General features: G+C 38.4%; 1 long non-coding RNA gene across 14 annotated transcripts; it reads right to left on the bottom strand.

Moving 5' to 3' along the window:
- Positions 1–2,292: 2,292 nt before the first annotated feature.
- LOC148790443 (uncharacterized) lies at positions 2,293–16,110 on the bottom strand. 14 transcript variants are annotated; one of them, XR_016078255.1, is made up of 6 exons: positions 11,156–16,066; positions 10,931–11,035; positions 9,627–9,792; positions 8,841–9,051; positions 6,687–6,908; positions 2,293–2,548 (listed from the first exon to the last, which is right to left on the bottom strand). It is a non-coding gene; the product is annotated as an uncharacterized LOC148790443 (long non-coding RNA). The 14 variants fall into 14 exon arrangements; XR_016078261.1 differs by having other exon boundaries at positions 9,627–13,679; positions 14,503–16,110; XR_016078259.1 differs by having other exon boundaries at positions 9,627–14,619; positions 14,722–16,110.
- Positions 16,111–20,761: the final 4,651 nt, after the last annotated feature.

Genomic DNA, 20,761 nt, shown 5'->3' with positions numbered 1-20,761 from the left:
ACAGCTGTTGAGGAAGGACATGGGTCTATGGAAGAGGAGGGTAGTTGGATGACATCTAGGGTAGGTTTGAATGAAAGAGAGGGTTCAGGTGGGTTGGAATGCATCTTTAGAGATGTAGTGACATCAAGAATGGGTGAGTAAGACTATTAGAGTACAGAAGGTGTCAAACCAACATTACATGGATAGCTGCGGTGAATCCATAACCTATCGCACGTTTGCGATGAATTCATAACTCATTGCAAATCTGTAATGAACTAATACCCAGAACAGGTCGTGATGAACTTCGGCTAGTGCCAATTTGCGATAAAGCATAGACACGCACGAATCTACGATGATCTATAAGACGTGCACAGATTTGCGATGAACTCCAAACACGCACTGAGTTCCGATGAACCTAACACCATTATAGAATCGGGAATCACAAAAGACCGGGAATAAATGCCAGTTACACGTGCGTATTTTAATTTACACATGTGGGATTAATGAAAGTACGCCCATCGAACGATGACATCACCCGCACCACGTCAGTGTAATAGGGTCACGTACGGAGAGAATCCAAAAGGGATAAGATTCTATAATAATGCTCCCTTAATAGTCAAACAAAAAGAAAGTTCTTTTTTCCTAACAAAAAAGAACTCCCTTTCTTTAGAGCCTTGACTTTTCTCTCTATAAAAGGGGAGAACAATTCTTCCCCAGAGACAATATAATGTAACTTTGACCTAGAGTTTCTAAGAGGGGGGCAACTCCCTTCTCTCCTCTCTTCTCTTCTCTTCCCCACATCCTCTCTCTTTCCCTTCACCATCTCCGGACCTTTGAAGACCGACCAACTTCTGCCTTACCATGGTGCTTACATTAGAATCTCTAGTTTTATTCTCCGATCTCTGGTTTTGGCGCGAGAGATACCTTAGTTTCGGAAGCAGCAGTAGGAAAAAGTATAGAGATTTCTAAGTGTTTGAAGAAGGCCACAGGGATGATACACAACAGTAGTAAGAGGCCCATCAACCGAAGAAAGGCATCGGCAGGACATATTCGACACCGCCGGAGAAGCCGCCCTAGCCTACGAGGGAGTCACATGTTCCAACGGGTGGTTCTGAACCTTCCATTGCAGGAACACTATTTGTTGTCTTCCTCTTCCGGCGAAGAAGGGACCATCATCTTCCCGTGGTGCCGACCGGTGACTTGTGATTTCACTCGAGCAACTGGGTCCTGAAGTTGCAATAGTGCCCAACGTTGAACTGCTATCTCTCACCAGTTGAATTCTTGGCATCGAGCTCTTGTCGATAGTTACATCCAATTGTTTTAAAAGAGACGGACTCCCTGTCTTGCTCAGCGTTACGGAACCGGCGACGATGTGGAGCACCGACTTTCTTCCCCAACATCAGCGACCACAAAAATCGTAATGCGCACAACTACAGGTCACAATAATCATTTGAAAAGATCCGAAAAATTGATGGTTCCAACTGGGAATCAACAGAGGTCAAATACCTAAGATAAGAAAGCGTTGTTTTGCGGAAGGAAGGCACTGCTTTACCAGAAGAAGGCCAGTATTTAGAAAGTTATCCTTTATTCAATTACTTTTGTTGGAAAATAATAAGTTAGTGATAAAATGACACAAAATATGGTAATTCGACGACATAAACACTCATCCTTAGCATTCAGAAAAGAAAAGGGGGCGGGCGTTAATTATCAGAAATCAATATCAAAATACATAATAATGGAAAAAGAATACAAAAGCAAATGAATAAATAAACAGAAGAAAAGTATGCCCCACAGAGTTATCCGAACCCAAGCTGACTATTGCTTTACCACTAAATCAATATTTCATATGGAGCTTAAATTCGTTAACACACTACAAGAAATATCACTTTTAGCGGCAGTCAAAACCGACACTAAAAGTCCCTAAAACTGCCGGTAAAACCTTTACCAGCAGTCATCAAACTGCCCCTAAAAGATGTATCGGCAAAAACTTCTAGCGGCAGTTTTGGTGGCTGGTTGTAAAAACCAAAAACACTGCGGCTAGAAATAGGCTTTTAGCGGCAGCCAAGAAATGCCGCTAAATGAGTTTACCGACTGCCGCTATAGATTGGCGCAGATGGTTTTTAGTGGCAGTCAATTGACCTATAGCGGTAGTATTTTAATTTAGTAACTGCCGCTATGGGCCCCTACCCTAAACATTTGCAAATAATATTTTAATTTATTTTTTCACCTACTAAAATAACCTGAAATTTTGTCCAAAATCCAAATAACATGAAATTGTTTTCAATTATTAAATAAAGTTATAATTTGTTTCAAATAAACTATTTTCCCTTCATTTATTCAAATTAAAATTAAATACAAAATGTTAAAACACTAATTACAAATAAAATATAAATATACATTCTCCATTCAAAATATTTAAGCCATAAACACATTTCAAATTGATAAACTCCTTGATACAAGTTTCATCATCCATTCTCCTTAATACAGATTTCAACATGTAACTTTCATTCAAAAAACTTGTTTACAAAAACTTCTTTTGCTTCTCCCAAAATCCAACGTAGATTAATTCCTGCACAAAGAATGAAAACAATCGTAAACAAACCTGATTAAAACCATAAGTAAGGAAATATCAATTATGCAAACAATTGCATGATGGATTGTATGGATCAGCTAGCTAGGCTGTGCCTGATGGATTGTATTGATCTCCTAAGTTGTATAGCCTTAAATTGGTCAATGTATTCTGTTTCCGTATCCAATCAATAGAAGCAATAATCCTCTACCTGGATCTTAAATAAAAAGAATATACCAACAACAACCGAGTAGAATATAACTTAACGAGATAGAAATCCCGAGACATTCTACTATATCTGAATCTGATTACTGACTATATTCTATTCTAAATCACTAAGAAAAAAGAAAAAAAAATTAAGACAGACCTCCTCTTTGATTTAACCTCTTCTTTAGATTTTATTATATTCATATGTTTATAAAGTATATATTCGTACAATAGTTATCACACACTGAATCCTTGGGGCGACAATTAGCCCGTCTGTTACAGCTGATCCCATCATCTTGAGGAGTAGTCGTTGCATCTCAGAGAATATTAAGAGCTTCGGCAAGAAGGTTAGGAGGGAACAGGGACTAGATGATTCGATATTTTTTAGAGTAATCACTACTGTTGGGAAATCCAAATGTTGTTACTAGCTGCAAGAATAAAAAAAAAAATCTGTTATAGACTGCACGAATCCATTTCCTGAAACTTCATAGGGAGGATTTTACCTGTGTCAGAAATCCAATTATAAATACAGAAAACCTCACAGTTGTGGATGATGATGACTTGCTAATGAAAGTGTTGGATTTTAATCTTATAAGAGATTAAATCCAATGGGTTTGATTGATCAATTACATGAGAAATTGTACCTACACACTTGATTGAAAAAATTAGTTTTTTCTCTTACAAAACCCAATTTTGAACTTGTCCTACATTAGAAAATTATGAGTTTTATTTTCAGTATTTTAATAAGAGATGAATTATACTCTTTAGAAATAGTAGAGAGTATGGGGGTTTGATAATGCGCAATATGCGTGCATGCGTGTGCGTGTGTGTGCGACGCAATGAGGCACTTTAGAGGCGCACTTTACTCGCGAATGGCAGCTTTGGTTTTGATGCGATGCTGACCGTTGATCACTGTTGATGAGATCAACAGTCACGATTCGATCGGGTGTGATCAAGAGGCACAAGTCAAAGTTAACAGTCATTAACTGTTAACCACTTTTTGAACAGTCACAATATTTGAAATTGTGACTGTTCAAGGTGCTTTCTCTAAATCAGCACCTACCTTTTCTTCATACCTCTTCATAAACTATTTAAGGAGCATGAATCAGACTCAAAAAACACACAATTTCGAAATTTACTCTCTCTCTCTCTCAGTCCGATCTGCTACAATCTCTCACAGAAGGTTTCTTTGGAGACTCTTCAACTTTGCTAGTTGTAGCTCGCCTAAGGCTTTGTTGTATCCTGGGAATGAATTTGCTTGTAACCTAACAGCAAACTCAGTGATATTGAGTGGGGGCAAATAACGTTCTAAAGACAGTGTCTTCAGACACGCCTCAGAGCTTCTCCTCCAAAGTTACAGTGACCCCATTTCCCCAACAGAAAGTTGATACCATGAAGGCAAAACTAATCTAGCATCAAAGAGATGAGTTAATCCCAAATATTTATAAATTGGGTTTCCGTGATTGGTAGTAGCATTTTTGTCCAAAATTAAGGAGGCACAGAGAAAACTCACCATATTGACTAGGGAAAGCAAGAACAGAAGGAACACAATTGCAAAACTGTTATGCAAGAAAAAGTCGAATTGAAACATCATTCCAAAGAGAACTACAAAAAGTGATGAAAGAACTGCAATCAAGGCCTCCCAAGTGCATGACAATGAATAGGCAGATTCATAGAGACCCATTATAGACATTGCCTGCAGGTTTTCACATAATGGTAACAAAAACAGTGATCTGAAAAGGGCCACAATGGTGATTCTTTTGATTAAAACAAAAACCCTGAGCAGTAGCCAATACCTGGCAGAGTTTGAGTTCTTTCTTTGTTAGTAAAGAACTAATTTGGAAGACAAAACCAAACATGGCAATTGCAAGAAAAAATGTCGGTCCCACTGTCCCTATAACAGAGAAGATTTTGTTGGACAGTTTTGTATGCCCTTAGCTTCAATCTGATTTGATGTACTTTTGACATTTAGTGTAAATTAATAAAGTGCATGTTTGATTCATGTTGTTTGGTATGATTCTGTGTAAGACCCTAAAACTGGACACTTAATGAGACTCGTGTTAGTTTTAAATGTTCACAGCCATTGGATAAGTCTGGGGAGATTTATCCTGCCAAGGCTGATACTGGTGTGTTGCCAAGTGTTGGGATGGCCTGTCTCGGCCACCAGGGTAAGACCCAAGGCACATGCAGTGTGAGATTACTCGAATCCTTGAACCGGACTAGATTTTCAGTACTGCCCTGAATCTTAGAGATAGATGGGAAAAACTGGATTATGATACTTCACTAGGTGTCGGATTGGGCTGTCTTTGATATGTCAATCAGTGAGATCCTTAGCGAGGGTCAAAACCTGGGTATGTTGGGACAGTCTGAGAATTCATCTGAGTGGGTGATCATAGTGACAGGATTAGCCCCTTTGTCGGACAAAGGTAATGATCGGGAATACTCTCTCTAATGGAAACCAAACTGCCGACAGTTGATTTCAATCGTTGGAATTTTGTTTTGCAAAATTTATATATATGGTATATAGATAATTTCGGTTTCAAGTTGTTTGCAAATGGTTTTAATTCCCGAGATCCATGTGAGTAGAGAGTGCAGCACTGTTCCTTGCAGCCGAGGGAGAGGTCCTTTCTTGTCGGGCAATGCTTGATCATTATGGGCTGAGAGGTTAAGTGTAAGGCCATTTAGGATAATACCTAATGGGCTAATCTTGCCTGCCCACAGTCCCTGGGTTTTTATAAGACGACTTGGCCCAAGGACCACTTAGTGTAAGTGTTGGGCCCATAGGGTCCATTTGATGGGCTCAAGGGGTTTACTGGGCTCTCCAGTGAATTCGGCTAGGCCTTGTGACAGAGGCTGGGCCGAACCCATGTGGCTAGTGTGTAGATCAATGCTTGGGTCCCACGCCATACAAAGAAGCCCAACTGGGCAGTAGTTTGGAAGACTTTTGAGCTCATAACCTTATTGGGCCTAAAGCCCATTTCGAACTGGGTTGATTTGAGCAGTCATTACTAAGGGGCGGATCTGAGATTGGGATTTGCCCAAAAGCTTATCTAATCTGCAGATAGGATTAAGAAGAGTCCTAATTCAGATAGAGATTTGGATGTGGGGCAACTCCTGATATGATCAGGAAATCCTTTCTTAATCATTAAGCAACTGAGAGAAACCCTAGTCGAATTACATGAATTCGAACCCTAGGGAGACAGCTCTAATACTCTGCAGTTTTGTGAGATAGGATCTCAGAAACCCTAGAGAAAAGAAAAGCAGTTCGCCATCTTTTTCTCTAGCTCCCCTCTAGTTGCAACCGCCACCTGTCACAGTTCGATTTCTCTGTCAACAGAAAATCAAGAACACTTCTTGATATCAGTCTTTATTGAAAGACTGATTCGGTTTTTGGTGCTCAAGTTTTCCAGAGGATTCTTGTGAAGGATTCAGTGTGTAGGACGCACCTTGTTGGTTTTGCTCCACAGTTGCTGTGTCATCTTCAGCAGGAGCAGATCTTGGTTCCTTCTTTGGGCGTGAACACCAACTTTGGGAGATACTGTTTCTTTGGATCAGGTATAACTCCTCCCTTATCTTTTGGTTCAGATCTAGTTCGATTATGGTTCAAGTAGGATCCTTAAATATTGTATTCTAAAATTAGGGAATTGGATTCCCAGTTGGAAAAAAGGTGGAAAATTTTTGAAATTCGCCCTACCCAATTCCGCAACATCTGACGTCCATTAGATGGATCCCACCATTCTTTCAAATTTCTATGGCAGGGTGTGCAAATTCCTTAAGCCCCACAACCCAACTAAAATTTGGATCTGTACATGAATGAATTTTGTCCAAATAAGTTGTAGATTTTAGTAAAAAAAAAAAGAAATAGTGGGGGATGCTATTAAGTCATTTCTCATAAAAGGAAAAACAAAGTAGAAGATTACAGAACAGGTACCTCCAATCGGGAACCGAGCAATTTCACGCTCTGCAGCAATTTGAAGTGCAATTTGAAACTTCAATCAAAGTATCCCCTCTTGTCTAGTGGAGTTGAGTTAGTTTGAATTCCATAGCTGATTACAATTTCATTTCTTTCAGCAAAATGTAGAGCTCCAGGACAATCCATAGGATTATTGAAAACCCAATCATCCACTTCATCAGGTGTCCCGAAGGATTTAACCTGCACAAAAAGGTGCATAAGGTATGCTTTTATGTTCTTTTACTTGTGAATTATGCTAAGGTTGTATTCTAAATGAATTATTAAGGTAAATGAACTATACTTCTGAATTATACTAACAACTCACTCAACTCTATAAGTTTCCCATCAACTATTTTAACTAATTTATGTACCATGAAGATGAAGGGAAACTAAAAATTGGCTTGTCCTGCATCACACATACACATGCATCTAGATATTATATACTCAAACAGAGATAGAGCATCCAATCCATCCCACAATATGCAGGATTCAATTGGAATATTCTAAGGGATGACCAAGCCCGGTAACATTTCAAGTACATGGCATTGTGGCACCAAAAAAGGAAAAAAAATATTTGAATCAAATATTCAAATCTTACACATCAGATTTATATTGGATTACAATTGAATTCATATTGCAATTGGATATTGAATAGCATTGATAAATTAAACTAAAAATGATCAAATTTTACATTATTAACAGAATAAACTAAAAATGATCTTGATATTGTATATCATGAGTAAAATATGTTGAAAATAAATTTTATAAAACTTGTACCAATGGTTCTTTAGTAAAAATAGAACAGTCAAACCAACTTTACTAATAAAATACAAACTTTATATATATATATATAAGCAACATTTAAATAAAATCGAAATGAATTGGATTTATCATATTGGACAGGGTGGATCCATATTTGTTCCAAATGTAAACAAATTAAATTCAGATCACCCTTAATTGGATCAAATTCAAATTTGGATAAATGAATACCAATTGCAGCCCTACAAAACCTCAAGAATTTTGAAACCCATAGTTCTAGGAGGAATCTTAGATGAAACCTGGTGGCATAAATTATAATGGAGAATATCAAAATATTAGAAGCAACTACATTTGAATGGTTTCTAAGCAGTGTGGGCACGAAAGGATGGAAGCTCCTTTTTTATCAGCAAATGGAAGTTGGAACAATAAGAAAGTGGTTTAAATCTAAAGGAATTGAAGAGAGAGAAGGAATTTACTTGGATGTTGGGAGTAGAATGTTCCTTTGAATGTGAAGTTAGATCAGCCGAAACAGATCGTGAAAATCTCCATTCTAGAATGTGAAGTTAAATTAAGCATGTTCTTTTTCAAATTAAACTGACAAAATCTAAAAATTGTGCACAAAATTTTAGCGGCAGTTGGCTTTTAGCCCCTTTCTAAATTGCCGCTATTTCTCATTTTCCTGTAGTGATATGGGGGTCTTTTACAATCATAGATCCTCACTTCTTACATTTCTTCTAATTGGGATAGCACTAGTTTTTTGGTGGTCATTATGCATACTATGCAGAGGTTCAGTCCTTTCATAAGAAACAGATAAATGGTTAAGTTGAGAATTGGACTGGTTTAGAAAATAGAATTGATTGTTTACAACTTTCTGGAATTTGTCCAGATTTTGAAAATTTAAAATGGCATTGAATATGTATTCCTTCTAATTTTGTTTATGGTTGAGACTAAAAAGACTGATTCAGCCATGTTTACTTGGACCTTCATTTCCCCATTCTAACTTGAGCTAAACTAAGGTTTACAAGTCTGTTATTTCAGTTATATATGAAAGTCAAACAATGAGAAAACCCAGTGGATCATGAACAACGAAGGGACAATCCAACCCATTATTAGGCATGATGAAAGTAAGCAGCTCTTCATATATTGTTTTTCAACTGAAACAAGAAGACGTTAAAGTAAATATTAAAGAAATAGTAACATATTTCTTCTCATATTTGTGTCCATGGGCAATGTATTAGAGTGACACTACCAGATATGGCCTATGCTCTTGTTACAGGTTAGAAATTAACAGACACAAAATATACCACACTTCCAAGACAAACCTTAGTTACATAAGCTAAAAATGAGACCTCTTGAGCACAACTGACAACTTACCTGGACTAAGTGTTTAGGTTTTAACTTGCGTTGAACCATGATAATATTGACGAGGCATTAATGGCCCTGGACTAGGAGTTTGTTTTGCTTCTGTCCCTGTCTCATTAAATCGTGGACTTCTCTCCACCCTTAGCTCACTTTCACGTGGGCTATATGTCCTTTAATTTGTGGCACCCGTGGGCTGTGTACAAGTTTTTCAGTGCCTGGAAATCTGTAAAGAAAATCATGGAGAACCAAATCAAAATATCAAGTCTATCAAGAATTAACTTCTACATAAATTGCCAAAGAAGTAAGATAATACCTACAACCCAAAGGAAATCTTCAATAAAACTAATTAAGTTTTATCTACCTCTCTAATAGACCCTAGAGAAAGAAAGGAAAGACTCGGCCTTGCTACTAAATTCTACCATCCATGCACAGGGAGAGTTTGTGGGTATATTTTGGTCAATCACCTGACAAGGAAATCAAAGCCATATGATGCCTATGCCTTTTCTTTGTTTTTTCTTTTGTTCTTTTTCTCCCACTCAAAAACAAGTAATCCATACTTATTTTCTTCAGTCATCCGAAAGGTCTGGCTTAGTAAGACCACTCTGGTAACATTGCTAGAATGGGGGAATGAACATCCTGGTCTCTGTGCCACATATATGGCACAAGTTAGCAGGATGATTTTGCTCCTGTCCTCCCCTTCTGAGGGCAAGCATTTTGTTAAGATTCAAGCTAACTAGTTTGCAAATGAATAAAAAATTGGAAAAAAGGAAGAAAATATGGAGTTGAGAGAGGGGATACCAGAAGATACTTTATTATGATCCTTAAAACCTCCGTCCACATTGATCTTCACAAAGCCATCTGAAGAAGGGGACACCAGAAAAAAGAAGAGGGGTCCTGAAATCCCACCTTAACTGAAAAGTTTTCCAATTTCTGATGCAAGAGTAGATATGCCTCTACTGTCGACCTGTTCATAGCATTAACCACCACCAAAGGATCAATTGAAACATCTTCAAAATAAAAACTAGTTCAGTTCAGTTCAAAATAAAAACTAGTAGAGATAAGTCATTCGAGATTTGCACTTAATATAACTCATCGTAGAACTCAGTTCAGTTCAGCTCATTCAAGTCAATACTTTGATATTTGGCCAAAATTGTGGATTAAAATTAAAATATACAGCCCCAAATGCTTAACCCACAATAGTTAATTGTTAATTGAAGATGGTAAATAAAGAAACCATGTTTAGCAGCATACAACTAGCTTACTATCATAAAAGATAGCATTTACTGTACTTGGTACTCTTCTTGATCCTAACCAAGAGTAAAATAAATAACTACAGCATTGAGGAGATCCAAAAGAGCAAACACAAGGTCAAAGAAGACATGGATTTTAAGATGGTTTCTCCATGTACATTGCCAAGCAATAACTACACAATTGAGGAGATCTAAAACAACAAAGAGAAGGCCAAAGAAGACATGGATTTAAGTCATATGAATTGATCTAAATAAATTTAAATGTTAGAAACCCTCATTTTTTGGCAAATGTTAGAAACCCTCTTTGAAACTGAAAAAATAAAACTAATAAATGCTCTAAGCTTACAACAAACATATGGACATCATCAAAGCCAAACTACAGCCAATAAAAGCCGTAGTGGATATCGCCTCAATCTACTTTACCCCTTTCATTACTGCATCGGGCAGCCTATATCAACCATAAATAGAATAGGTTACTGTCCTATACTTTGCAACAATGGAATGGACTTACTAGCTTATGTCTAGATCCGCACAAATCAATTGGTTACAGGCCTGTTTACACATCTTGACACTATTGTACAAACCATTGAAATATCCTACCTTCGGAAGGAAACAAGATCACATACTATCCAACTATAGTTCCGAAACTCCTACAACGCCAGCCAGTTATTTAGAATAAGAAATATGGTGCCCGGAAAGTAGCTCAACTCAAACAAGTAACAGTGATGGAATTGGCATGGTTATTCAACCACTTTAGATAGTACTCCAAAGTCAAGAAAGTAAATTTGTTCATTTGCAGAGTTGGCATATCATATTATAACAATGAAATTTGTCAAACTTCAAAAACTTCACCTGGTAGAATTTCAGGTTGATCATCACCAATTCTTGGACGAATAAAATGGTACAACCAATGCACAAAACAGTTGGCGTACTTGCCATACCCCACACTTCAGAATCCTATATACACAGAAACCAAACCAGGAGAAGCCAAATTCCAAGTATACTTCCTTAAATTTTTCTATTTCATAAATATGAAAATAACCATTTTTGTTAAAGAAAAAATGTCAGACGACTCACATAGCTAACAAACAGACTCAAGTGATGATCCCTTGGACTAGGGTTTGCTATTGCACAATTAATACATCTCCCACACATGTCAAACCATAAGCTGAGGTCAGTGAAACAAAAATAAAACTAATAAATGCTCTAAGCTTACAACAAACATATGGACATCATCAAAGCCAAACTACAGCCAATAAAATCCGTAGTGGATATCGCCTCAATCTACTTTACCCCTTTCCTGTTGTCACAAAGAAATTCCCAACAGAAAACTCATCAACCAATTCCATCAGTTGAAATAGAGAATGCCAAGAACATTTGGGTGCAATGAATTGGCCATTGGCCTTGCATTGTATTTATAGTAGAGGAGTTTTACATAGAGTCCTAGATAACAACCAATAGAGATAATACACAAAACAGATCTCATCTCATTAGGATAACAATTATCCTAACTTCTAAGGATAATTGTTATCCTACGGATGGAGTCCTAGATGTACATAACTGCAACTATTGGATATACTCTAATACGCCCCATCAAGCCCCATGCTCATCATGAACATGGAGTTTGTCCCTCAAGAAGTGAAATTGATCACCGGCGAGAGGCTTGGTGAGAATGTCGGAAACTTGATCTTTGAAAGAGATGAAATGAACAGTAAGTCATCGTGCAAGAACAAGATCCCAAAGAAAGTGAAAGTCAACCTCAACGTGCCGAGTCTGAGCACGGAACATAGGGTTGGCAGCAAGGTAGGTGGCACCAATGTTATCACACCAAATAGTAAGTATCTCAGAGAGAGTGGCACCAAGATCTCGAAGGAGAGATGAAATCCAAAGTACCTCAGTGGCAGATGTAGCACAAGCATAAAATTCAAACTCAATGCTAGAGTGTGCAACTGTTGCTTGCTTGCGGGAGCTCCAAGCAATGAGATTAGGGCCTAAGTAGATAGCAAAACCTCTACTGGATCTATGGCCATCTGGACACCCTGCCCAGTCAGCATCTGAAAATGCATGAAGAGTAAGAGGTAGACGACGTCTGTGAGATGTGTAGACCATGTATAATGGTATGTTTAAGGTAACACAAAATGCATTTCACAGCTGCCCAGTGAGCATCAGTAGGGGCCTGCAGGAAATGAGAGACTTTGCTGACGGCAAATGAGATGTCCGGACAAGTGATCGCCACATACTGAAGGGCACCAATAACACTCTAATACTCAGTAGGATCAGCAAGAGGAGAGCCATCATGGCGAGTGAGTTTGGGGTGAACAGCCATGGGATAGGAAATAGGCTTTGCAGCATCCATGTGAGACCAATGTAGCAGGTCAGTGATGTACTGGCGCTGACTAAGAAGAACCCCATTAGAGTGCCGAATAAGCTGAATACCAAGAAAGAAAGCAACAGGACCCAGATCCTTAAGAGAGAAATGGCGAGAGAGCTCTTGAATGCAACTATGAATAGCACTTTGGGAGTTCCCAATAAGTAAGACATCATCAACATAGATAAGTAGATACAGGGTGATGTTCTTAGAACAGAACACAGAGAGAAGTATTAGCTGTAGAGGCTCGAAAACCCATTTATGCTAACTGATGAGTGAGACGAGCATACCAAGCTCGTGGTGCCTGATGAAGTTCGTAAAGGGCTTTGTGCAACTTGCATACATGGGTCGGCCTGGCAGGATCTTCAAAGCCCTTGGACTGTTTAATGTAGATATCTTCAAAAAGTACCCCATTAATCAAGAAAGTATTATCAAAATCAATGTGATGTATACACCACTGATTCATCACAGTAAGAGAGAGAATGGGGAACAAGACTTGTATTTGTCAATGGTACCATCTGCCTTCCATTTGATCTTGTAAAGTCAACCCCAGGAATCTGATAACTGGGCTAAAAGTAATTGTAAAGTCAACCCCAGGAATCTGAGTAAAACCCTGTGCTACCAGACATGCCTTGTATTTGTCAATGGTACCATCTGCCTTCCATTTGATCTTGTAGACCCATTTTCTCCCTACCACATTCATATTAGACGAGTGGGGAACAAGACTCCAAGTACCATTAGAAACAAGGGCATTAAATTCTTTGGTCATGACATCACGCCAATGAGAAGATTTGATTGCTTGTGAATAACCGGAGGGTTCCAAAGTATCATTTCCAGACTGAACTAAATGTGACTGTGGTAAGGGATACCTGGTTGTGATATGAGAGCGAGGTGGGAGAGATCCATCCATCGATCGAGTCACCAATTGGATGCTGACGAGAAGGTTGTGAAGCAACTAGAACTGAGGCAACAAGGATGTCATGCATAGGACGGGTCCCACGAGGTCCGACCTCAGGAGAGGACATACCTGTGGAAGAGGATGCCAAGTGGTGAGGGCTGTCAGTCAGCGGTGGAGGATCTGAACCTCCCTGTAGCATGAGTCAGATGTTGAGGAATCTAGAGGAGAAGCCGGAGATGCAGCTGGAGGATGTTCCTCGTATTGGTCACCTTGCCCGAAAACCGATACAACCCGTCTCTATTGGTTCCTTGTAGTAGGATGTTCCTCGTAAAATCCTTCACAAGAAAATAATCGCCATGAAATTCAAAAAATAATTTGTTATCCCAAGCAAATTTCTGAATAGAAAGCAGATTTTTGGAGAGCTCCGGTATATGAAAATATTATTTAAAGAAAACTGGCAAGTAGTAGTGTGTAAAATTGAAGAACCAATATTCTTTATTTCCAAACCTGAACCGTTACCAACTTTGACTTGATCTGACCCACCATATTCAGATCGAGTTTGTAGATTGTCAACATCTGGTGTCATGTGATGTGTTGCGCCATAATCTAGGTACCAGGTTGGATCGAAGGAAGACTGAGAAGGAGGAGTAGTATTGTTGTTGTAGGCCGCTAGTTCTGCTTCTTCATTCTTGTAGTTGAAATCATATCGCCGACGACATTTAATCACACCATGTTCCGGTTTATTGCACAGCTGGCAAACAATTGTGTTTCCACATCCTCTACCGCCATTATTTGTGCAATTTTTTGAAAAACCACGCCCCCTACATCTCCCGCGGGTGTTCCCAGAAGGGGAGTACTGATTATTATTTTGATTTTTACTTTTAAAATTAGCCATATTGGCCACAAGGGGTGAATCAACTATGGTACCATTCTATTGTAACCAGCCTTCATGGCCAAGAAGAATACCTAAAATATCATCAATACCGAGGTCCTTTATTTCGGACCAATTAGTAATGGAAGTAACAACAGATTCATATTCGGATCCTAGTCCAGCCAATATATAAAGACTTAAATCACTCATCTTTATTGGTTCTGCGACAACTGCAAGGCTATCTTCTATGGATTTAGCTTTTCTGACATATTCGGAAATAGACATACCTCCCTTTTTGAGACTCTGAAGCTGTCTTCTGTACTGCATCAGCCTAGATCATGAGTAATTTGCAAAAGATTTAGCAAGAGCGTCCCAGACGTCACGGGATGATCGATGTCCTACAACTTGAGCAAACATGTTCTCCATGAGTGACGCAATGATCCAGGATAAAACCAGTTGATCCTTCTCAAACCATTCTACATGCGCTGGATTCAGAATCAACCAACCTCCATCTATCGGATCCAGTATATACCGAGGATGTGCAATGATAGAACCATCTACGTAACCCATCAATCGGTTGGTGTAGAGGATTGGCAGCAACTACACCTTCTAGAGCAGGTAGTTGTCGTTTGTGAGCTTGATAGGAAGATAATGGATCCCACTATGGGGAACTGAATTTGAACCTGCTATGTTACAGGAAGCTGACACGCTTGACAATTGTTGTGAAGCAGAACTGAAGCCGCTGGAAGCCATGGGATCAGCAGTGCTTTGATACCAAGTTGAAATAGAGAATGCCAAGAATATTTGGGCACAATGATTTAGCCATTGGCCTTGCATTGTATTTATAGTGGAGGAGTTTTACAAAGAGCAAACTCTATCTTAGATAGAGTCCTAGATAACAACCAATAGAAATAGCACACAGAACAGATCTCATCTCATTAGAATAACAATTATCCTAAGTTATCTTATGGATGGAGTCCTAGATGTACATAACTGCAACTACTGGATATACTCTAATACCATCAAACCCCTCCCTTCTGTTGACCATCTTGGGAGGTACATATGTCACCAGCATCTGTAATTTGAGAAACCACTGAAGAGAAGGAAATACTCATCTACCGCCTAGTTTTTGCCCACTTCATTCCACTTGAATTGAAAGGAGAGGCACTACCACTTGGTCGAGGCTCTCTTCTCTAAAATTAGAAATGAGCATGGCCAGTTCCCGTAGCTGTTGCCTCTTGTAGAAATCTTGTGACTCATCCTAAATGTGGAAGATGTCAAACGCAAGCGGCAAAAATCAATAATAATATCTAGCTGATAAAATCTTCAAGAAGAGAATACAATCAAGACTTTTAACAAATTAAAAGAAAAATATGCATAAGCAAAAATTAGAAAACTTAGTAACAAACATCTCGTCGTCTCAAATCAATTCCCAATTTATCAGTTTACAAATTAATATATCATTGATGAAATACAAATATATAGAAACACGTGAATATGAAGAGAATAAAAATCAGGAAAATAAAACATAAAAGCCCTAACCTTGAAAAAGGAAGAACTGACAAAGAAGTATAAAACGAAAACCCCACTTTCTTTAAGCTCTAGAGTGAAGGCTCTAATTGTCGAAGATAAAAGATGATACCTTTGAAGTTCTCTCTCTTATTCATCTTACTAAAATTTTTTATTAAATTAAATCTAAAAAAATAGTCGAACTACAATGGAGCTCGACTGAGAAAGTGACGCCGATGGTGGAAGCTCGATTGAAAGAGAGTGAAATGAGAGAGGAGAGAGATAAAAGGAGGGAGGAGGAAAAATTGCGAAAACATAAGAGGAAGAGGCGTGGGGCAGGAAAAAACCCAACTTGATTGGTGCGTCTATCGTGTGGTAGTGGTCAATTTAGTCTTTAACATCAGTTGTAACTGACCGCTGCTAAAAACCCTTATTTCTAGCGGCAGTCAGCCTTCTGCGGATCAAAAACTGCCGCTAAAAGTAAGTTTTTTTAGTGACATTAACAAAATAATACGTGCATACATCTTGTACCCACTTTGACTAATCCAAAGTTTGGTTTATTTCATCATGTTGAGCCCAAAAACACAATAATAATAATAAAAATTTTAAAAATAAATAATAAATAAATGTAGCTTCACAACTTCACGCACCCAAAATTAAGTAACGGTTTGTCCCTTACGTTTAACTATTGATTTATTACTTCCCATGAAAAATTATGTGGCTAATATTCAGTTCTCTTTATGTTCATTGATTGTTATTGCTAGGATTATTCACACCGCTTGTCTCCCATGGTTAGGTTAGTGACTGAATGATAGATTTTATTTCATTAATAAACAAATGCTTTTAGAAATTTTTGACTTTCATTAGAATATTGGTAACCCTTCCATCGTGTTAGTAGTGAGTACCTTATTTGGATGGTGGTTGTGCCTTTCCTTATGTTACTATTAGTTCCTTTTAACTCCTCTTACGGCAGTATATATTCTACATAATTAAGATGCTTAGGTGAAAGCGTGATTGATTAAAATAATTGTGTATTTATGGGCTAACCTTTTGAAATGGTAAATGGATCTCCTCGTAATCATTAAATAACCCACCCCAGGTCATTGAATAATATTCATTATTATCATTGGTTCATACATAGTATTTTCGCCGTTTTGGTGAACATTTGATTCATGGTGTAAATTGATGGTTTGCATTTCAGCCTTTTTTTTGCAATTACCATCTTTTACATAAATGCATGTCACCTCAATTATATTTTGCTAATTAGATTACGTGTTCATGTGATTTCTAGTTAATTTCGGTATCGATGTTGTTATATGGATTTTACTCATTATTTTCTTTTGAACAATAGCGTATTTAACCCTACCTTTTGGGTGTGTCTCAATTTATATCAGATTAGATCCAAAGCCCTAAATGTGTAAGATCGGTTCTTGGTGTCCACTCAAAACCGCACATGATTTAAAAACATGATATAGCATTTTAACAAAGAATTGTTTTTTTCTTTTCTTTAAAACCACTCCCAAAACACACTATTTCAGCATGGTGTTTTTGTCATATAGTTATTTTTAAAAACATGCTTTCAATGCCATTTTCTAAGATATATAAAATAGGTTATCATCTAGGTTCGAAATTTTATCGTTTTGTGATTTTAAAATATGATTTTTTTTTTTTACAGTAAAAATATGACTTTGAGTTAGGTTAACAAATTTTGAAACGAGTTTTTACACATTCATTACACATCTTGCAATCTATTTTGAGTCTTGCAATGAAGTTATGATGCACTGATATGTTCTGAATAATATGATATAACTGTTGTTAATGGATATATTTTGATTTGTGCGATGAATCTTGACCATGCTTATTATATATACATACACACACACACACACACACATATATATATATATACACATCCACATGTTTACTCATATCTCTTGGCAACCCCAAGATTGCTTAGATTCCTCGGCAACCCCAGGAAGGCCCTGGCAACCCCAGGCGTGTTCATATCTCCTGGCGACCCCAAGCGCACTCAGATTTCCTGACAATCCTAGGAAGGCCCTAGCAACCCCAGGTGCGTGCAGATTCCCTAGAAACCCCAAGCACACCGAAAGTCCCCGGTAACCCCGGAAGGCCCTGGCAACCCTAGGCACGCTCACATTCTCCAGAAACCCTAAGCGCACTTAGATTCCCCGGCAACCCCGAGAAGGCCCTGGCAACCCCAGGCGCACTCACATTCCCTGGCAGCCCCAGGAAGGCCCTGGTAACCCTAGGCACACTCAGATTCCCCGACAACCCTAGGAAGGCCCTGGCAATCCCAGGCGTGCTCAGATTCCCTGGCAACCCCAGGCGCACTCGGATTCCTCAGTAACTCTGGGAAGGCCCTAGCAACCCTAGGCGCACTCATATCACCTAGCAACCCTAGGCTTGCACTCAGATTCCCCGGCAACGCTGGGAAGACCCTAGCAACCCCAGGCGCGCTCATTTCACCTAGCAACCCCAGGCTTGCACTTAAATTCCTTAGTAACCCAAGGCGCACTCACATCCCCTAGCAGCCCCAGGGAGGCTTTAGCAACATCGGGAATGATCTTTGCCTAACTTACAAATACAAATACTTTGATTCAACATATATATGCAATGATTTGATGAAAAACAAACTTAATCCTTCCCATACATAGACGATACTTTGCTAAGAACAATGTTCGTTCCAATAGTTTTCTCATGCGATGACCAAACTTCATCACAAAAGGCGACAAAGGACTCAGGCTCGAGCCCTAACCATATCGCCTACATAGAGACTTATTTTCTCAAGGGACGACAACATTCATCTCAATCCTTACGAAAGTTGTATTCTCCTCTGAAAAGTTTCAGTTCCCCTTTCTTATGCGCATGCTAAGTTGTTTACATTATATAGAGATAACCTTATCACACCTAGCAATGTTTTGGGAAACGAAACAATAGTTGATTTCCTTTTCTCTCTAACGATTTTTGACTAGAGGCCAATTATGATGACCGATCACCAAGAAACATATAGAGGCGTTCACTCACGGTGAAGGTTCACAAAATATTCAATTTTGATTACTTGGGTTTTATTTGATACCTATAGACGCAATTTGCGATAAAATTTGGGATTCCGAATACTCGCACCATGTTACTCAACACAATGAGTTGCGATAATGTTTTTTTCAAAGATTTGATTCTGAGTGAACATAGGATCACTATAAACGTGAATGCCATATCTCATGAAATCATAGAATTCGAAATCCTTTTATTTGCCATTAAAGTTTCAGTGGATATTGATTGCCTTTTCATGACTAATGACACCTAAGTCTTGAAATGATGTTCAAATCTTACTCGAGCATAGACAAAGTTACTTGGGGATGCATTGAAAATACTAATTGCGGTGAGGAATGCACTGAAATGCGATGAGTCAGCACTTAGCTTTTTGAAGTATAACAAACTTCAATTTTCCTTTTTGCGATGATATTTACCTTTCATACACAATGACGTATATTTTCTCTCAAATACAATATCAATTAAACATTAGTTACGATATCATTCGACTTTCGCAAATGCGATAAATACACCCCATATCAATACACAATTTACGATATTATCACAAGAATATCAATATGTTGCTCAAATCACATCGACGATAGCATGTTCAAAAATCTCGCACAATGAATGGGGGCTTTTTCTTCGTCCCATATTTTAAAAACCCGATGCGATACTAGAAATGCCTTCTATTTAAACAAAAGAGGGTTGGCTACTCTACCCACAAAATATCCACTCTCACAGGGGGAAACGAAAAAGGTCACATACTCAACAAACCTCACTTAAGTGTTTCTTGATAGAAGACATTCTATCAAGATACAAGGGGGGCTAAACATTAGAGTAGTCAACTACTCAATTCACTTGTTTCTTGATACAATGACTTTTGTCAAGAAACAGGGGGGCTAAAGTACAGAAATCATTGAACTATACTACATTCTCCTATGATTTTTTTCATCGCTTACATCTTCAAAAATTCTGATGACCTAAAAAGCAAGTACAATTAACACGACACTTAGTCAAAAAGACAAGGGGGCTGAATTACATAAAGAAAACTCTTGATTCCCATCCAAGAACATTACTAAGTCAAGTACCACAATGCTTATTCATACTTGTCAATAAGAAGGAGGCTACCAAACATACCCAAATAAATTTTTTTCACACACAAAGTTCGTAGAGAATCTCATCAAGAATTAGAATAATCACTAGACCTAATGCGAAAATATCAGAATGCCACAACATCTACAAATCTGTTCCTCATCGCCCTATCGCAAAATCCTGAAGCAAACATGATGACAAAAATGCTTATCAGTAAGCAGGGGGGCTAATGTAGGTACATAGTGGTCACTAAAACCATTAAGAGTACAGAATGTGTCAAACCAACACTATATAGATACCTGTGATGAGTCCATAACCCATCGCACTTTTGCGATGAGTTGATAACTCATTGCAAATCTGCAATGAACTCATACTTGAGATAGATCGTGATGAACTTTGGCTAGCGTGAATTTACAATAAATCTTAGACATGAACGAATCTACAATGATCCATAAGACGCACGTAGATTTGCGATGAACCCTAAACACGCACAGAGTTGCGATGAACCCAACACCATTGCAGAATTGCAGAATCATAGAAGATCGGGAATAAATGTCGGTTACACGTGTGTCTTTTAATTACACGTGGGATTAATGGAAGTACGCCCACTGAACGATGACGTCACCCGCACCACGTCAGTATAATAGGGTCACGTACGGAGAGAACCCGGAAGGGATAGGATTCTCTAATAATGCTCCCTTAACAGTCAAACAAAAGGAAAGAATTTATTTCCTAACAAAAAAGAACTCCCTTTCTTTAGAGCCTTGACCTTTCTCTATATAAAAGGAGAGAGCAATTTTTTCCCAAGGGACAACATAATACAACTTTGACCTAGGGTTTTTGAGAGGGGGCAACTTCCTTCTCTACTCTCTTCCCCACATCCTCTCTCTT

Source organism: Nelumbo nucifera, chromosome 7 (assembly GCF_055504915.1).
Source record: "Nelumbo nucifera cultivar China Antique chromosome 7, China Antique-T2T, whole genome shotgun sequence".
In the NCBI taxonomy this organism is placed as follows: domain Eukaryota; kingdom Viridiplantae; phylum Streptophyta; class Magnoliopsida; order Proteales; family Nelumbonaceae; genus Nelumbo; species Nelumbo nucifera.
This window is presented reverse-complemented; position numbering and strand designations above follow the sequence as displayed.